Source organism: Schistocerca serialis, unplaced genomic scaffold, assembly GCF_023864345.2.
Source record: "Schistocerca serialis cubense isolate TAMUIC-IGC-003099 unplaced genomic scaffold, iqSchSeri2.2 HiC_scaffold_133, whole genome shotgun sequence".
NCBI lineage: Eukaryota > Metazoa > Arthropoda > Insecta > Orthoptera > Acrididae > Schistocerca > Schistocerca serialis.
The window spans coordinates 80,001-85,000 of NW_026047547.1; the positions used below are offsets into that span (position 1 = coordinate 80,001).

Sequence of the window (5,000 nt, forward strand, 5' to 3'; positions counted from 1 at the left end):
GGCGGTATCTGATCGCCTTCGAACCTCTAACTTTCGTTCTTGATTAATGAAAACATACTTGGCAAATGCTTTCGCTTCTGTTCGTCTTGCGACGATCCAAGAATTTCACCTCTAACGTCGCAATACGAATGCCCCCGCCTGTCCCTATTAATCATTACCTCGGGTTCCGAAAACCAACAAAATAGAACCGAGGTCCTATTCCATTATTCCATGCACACAGTATTCAGGCGGGCTTGCCTGCTTTAAGCACTCTAATTTGTTCAAAGTAAACGTGCCGGCCCACCGAGACACTCAATAAAGAGCACCCTGGTAGGATTTCAACGGGGTCCGCCTCGGGACGCACGAGCACGCACGAGGCGGTCGCACGCCTTCGGCTCGCCCCACCGGCAGGACGTCCCACGATACATGCCAGTTAAACACCGACGGGCGGTGAACCAACAGCGTGGGACACAAATCCAACTACGAGCTTTTTAACCGCAACAACTTTAATATACGCTATTGGAGCTGGAATTACCGCGGCTGCTGGCACCAGACTTGCCCTCCAATAGATACTCGTTAAAGGATTTAAAGTGTACTCATTCCGATTACGGGGCCTCGGATGAGTCCCGTATCGTTATTTTTCGTCACTACCTCCCCGTGCCGGGAGTGGGTAATTTGCGCGCCTGCTGCCTTCCTTGGATGTGGTAGCCGTTTCTCAGGCTCCCTCTCCGGAATCGAACCCTGATTCCCCGTTACCCGTTACAACCATGGTAGGCGCAGAACCTACCATCGACAGTTGATAAGGCAGACATTTGAAAGATGCGTCGCCGGTACGAGGACCGTGCGATCAGCCCAAAGTTATTCAGAGTCACCAAGGCAAACGGACCGGACGAGCCGACCGATTGGTTTTGATCTAATAAAAGCGTCCCTTCCATCTCTGGTCGGGACTCTGTTTGCATGTATTAGCTCTAGAATTACCACAGTTATCCAAGTAACGTGGGTACGATCTAAGGAACCATAACTGATTTAATGAGCCATTCGCGGTTTCACCTTAATGCGGCTTGTACTGAGACATGCATGGCTTAATCTTTGAGACAAGCATATGACTACTGGCAGGATCAACCAGGGAGCTGCGTCAACTAGAGCTGAGCAGCCGGCCGCCCGGGAGTGTGTCCCGGGGGCCCGCGCGAACACGCAAGCGTCCGCTCAATTATTCTGCAAACAGGAGGAGGCTGAGCTCCCCTGCACAACACACCTCGAAACCCTCTCAGGTCCCGGCGGCGCGCAGCGCCGTCCTAAGTACTTGGTCGGGTTCGAGAGAGGCGCAATCGCCCGGAGTTAGGCGAGTAGACGCTTTAGGTGCGACCACCCGTGCTCCCAACTGAGCTTGCCGCTGCCGACAGAGGCCCGGGAGCGTGCTGTCGTGGCATTGCCGGCGGGAGACAACACGCGCCACCTACGGTGACCGGCAGCTCCAACGCCAGCGCCACAGAAGGACAAAAGCCCCACTTGGGTGCCGAAGCGAACTCTCCCAGCACAGCGCACGCGCCAACACGTCCGCACAGCTGCGATACAAACCACCTGCGAGAACCGCTGGGGCGACCGAGCAGCAGACGGCGTCGCGGCGCCGAGCGCCGGGCGGCGGCGCATCCTCAGCGCACACAGTCCTCAATCGGACCAGCACACTGCAGATGGCCACCGCGCTTCGCACCGGGCCCGCGAGGACCTACTTTGGCCGCAAGGCGCCGCGAGCAGGGGGCGCCGGCGCGCAGCTGCGCCGCCTGCCGCGTCCGTCGGCCGGCGCGCCTGCCACTGGCCGCCCCCACCAGCCGGCTGTAGCGCGTGCGCCCACGCACCGCGCTGCCAGCACGCCGGGCGGCCCCCCCTCACCGGCCGGGGACGGTCCCACCCAGCCACCGCCGCGTATCGCCTCACACCCAGATCCCCTTTCACGTTCGTGGGCATGGTGGGTCCCCTTTCACGTTCGTGGGCATGGTGGGTATCCATGAAACAACCGGTTAATAGCTCGACCGATCGTCGCCAACACTGATTCACCTCTAGCGAGAACAACCGCACCACAACGGGTTACCAGTTGTTCATTTGCGTAACGTCACCAGCAAACGTAGACGTCCATCGCCATTTGCAACGAGTATTGCATGCCTGTGTCAGGTGTCACAACACACTACGTCTGCCCACATAGACGCAACAACATGTGCACGCCTAGAGAACACGTGGAAGGTAGCCCCCGTACGTATGCGGTGTCCATTGCGCGAACGACTGTCAGCCGGCCTCTGCAGCATGTCGCAGATGTGGAACGCGGTGCAACATGCTATCACAGTGTGTGAGAAGAGACGACTACGTCCGAATACACGCTCCACTACATCAACAGACTGCTCATGCTGATCGCCATCCAGGGCGTCCGTTCCTCCCACACGTCTGAATGGCGTACCACACTGCAATCCAGCTCCTAAAGGGAGACGACACGTAGCTGCGTCCACAATATTTGGACTGTATGGTCCGCCGTTGCTAGGCGCAGTCGTCGTACGGTCACACATGTGCCACGATGTATCATTCAGTACATACGGACCAATGTGCAGCACAGTTTGTGGGTTTTGCGTACATCCGCGGACAGGTGACAGGCCGTACCACAACGTAGGCTGAGTACGTCGGCATGCGAAGGGCATTGAACATGCAAACTTCTCAACGACCAGCTTGCGAAGGCAGGGGGGAAGGGGGGGGGCATGTACGTCCTGCTGCTATCCACATTACAGTGTATAGCAGGAGCATGTGGAAAGTCAGCAACACTTGCAAGGTGTTTAACATGACGCGATACACAGGGGACCGGGCAGTGCGAATAGCGAACTATATTGCGAGGGTTGCGGTTAGGCAACACTACACTAATTTAACGAGTTGCATAACAATTACAGAGCAGGTTCAGCGACAACGTGCGTCAGGTTAAGGCGCAATATAGGTTAGGTTGAGGCGCAATATGGGTTACGTTAAGGCACAAATTAGGTTACGTTAAGGCACAAATTAGGTTACGTTAAGGCACAAATTGGGTTACGTTAAGGCACAAATTGGGTTACGTTAAGGCACAAATTGGGTTACGTTAAGGCACAACATGGGTTACGTTAAGGCACAACATGGGTTACGTTAAGGCACAACATGGGTTACGTTAAGGCACAACATGGGTTACGTTAAGGCACAACATGGGTTACGTTAAGGCACAACATGGGTTACGTTAAGGCACAACATGGGTTACGTTAAGGCACAACATGGGTTACGTTAAGGCACAACATGGGTTACGTTAAGGCACAACATGGGTTACGTTAAGGCACAACATGGGTTACGTTAAGGCACAACATGGGTTAGGTTAAGGCACAACATGGGTTAGGTTAAGGCACAACATGGGTTAGGTTAAGGCACAACATGGGTTAGGTTAAGGCACAACGTAAGTTAGGTTAAGGCACAACGTAAGTTAGGTTAAGGCACAACGTAAGTTAGGTTAAGGCACAACGTAGGTTAGGTTAAGGCACAACGTAGGTTAGGTTAAGGCACAACGTAGGTTAGGTTAAGGCACAACGTAGGTTAGGTTAAGGCACAACGTAGGTTAGGTTAAGGCACAACGTAGGTTAGGTTAAGGCACAACGTAGGTTAGGTTAAGGCACAACGTAGGTTAGGTTAAGGCACAACGTAGGTTAGGTTAAGGCACAACGTAGGTTAGGTTAAGGCACAACGTAGGTTAGGTTAAGGCACAACGTAGGTTAGGTTAAGGCACAACGTAGGTTAGGTTAAGGCACAACGTAGGTTAGGTTAAGGCACAACGTAGGTTAGGTTAAGGCACAACGTAGGTTAGGTTAAGGCACAACGTAGGTTAGGTTAAGGCACAACGTAGGTTAGGTTAAGGCACAACGTAGGTTAGGTTAAGGCACAACGTAGGTTAGGTTAAGGCACAACGTAGGTTAGGTTAAGGCACAACGTAGGTTAGGTTAAGGCACAACGTAGGTTAGGTTAAGGCACAACGTAGGTTAGGTTAAGGCACAACGTAGGTTAGGTTAAGGTACAACATAGGTTAGGTTAAGGTACAACATAGGTTAGGTTAAGGTACAACGTAGGTTAGGTTAAGGCGCAATGTCGGTTAGGTTAAGGTACGATATAGCTTAGGTTAAGGTACACATTGTTGTAGGGAAAGGTGTATTTGGGGGGGGGGGGCGGCGGCAGGTTCGTTGATAGTGATTATCGTAAGTGCATGCCTGCGGGATCATCCGATTTGTCACGTCAGGATGCACTTGTGGCTCATGACAGGCGGCGCTCCGATTCCAAGGTTGTGGCAGATCTGTGTCTTTCATTCCTGCCATTGTTTGTGTACTGTGACAGGAGGCAGTATGGTGATGTTGGGTGCACCCCTGTGTAGGACATGTGTGGGTGTTCGTGGCTTAGCTGAGCAATGGCGGATGTCGGAAGGGTGGGATATTCTGTTTTCTGGGTGGACCTCCCGGTCTGGTTATGATAGTGTGGATTGTGTAATGTGGCGGAGAGGATGCACCGGATGTTCTTCCATGCTGGTGGTTAGATATTGTGTGTGTGCCTGTTAGAGGCAGAGAGTAGTGTGTGATAGTGTCTGGCTGACGTGTGGTTCTCATTGTGTGCAGAGTCTTTCAGCATGTATAGGGACGGTTGTATATATTATCTGTATTCTGATGGCTCTGCATTTATTACTAATCAGTGCCGTGTATACGGTTACTCTGGTTCCAGTCGAAACTGTTCTATCTCTGTACATTAGTGACACTGCGGCTCCACTATGTTGCTGCCCCTGTCGGCCGTTTCCCCCAGTGTATGGCTAGTGATTATCAGCAATCAGTCTATTAGTCAATACCGGTAGTGTGACGACTTCAAATGTCCGGGATGGGGGAAGCTAAACCCTTCCCGTGGGTCAGGGCCTAGAAAGACTCTTCCCACGCAGGAGGCTCGGACTGTCGTTACTCTTCCGAGAAATATATTTGCCCAGCGTTTTTTGCGAC

At 52.8% G+C, this 5,000-nt stretch overlaps 1 non-coding gene across 1 annotated transcript in view; it reads right to left on the reverse strand.

The window, feature by feature from the left end:
* The window catches only part of LOC126439655 (small subunit ribosomal RNA), a 1,909-nt gene extending 801 nt beyond the window's left edge, over positions 1-1,108 (reverse strand). Inside the window, exon 1 of the ribosomal RNA XR_007581291.1 lies at positions 1-1,108. This exon is cut by the window's left edge and continues 801 nt beyond it. This is a non-coding gene — a ribosomal RNA (small subunit ribosomal RNA).
* Positions 1,109-5,000: the final 3,892 nt, after the last annotated feature.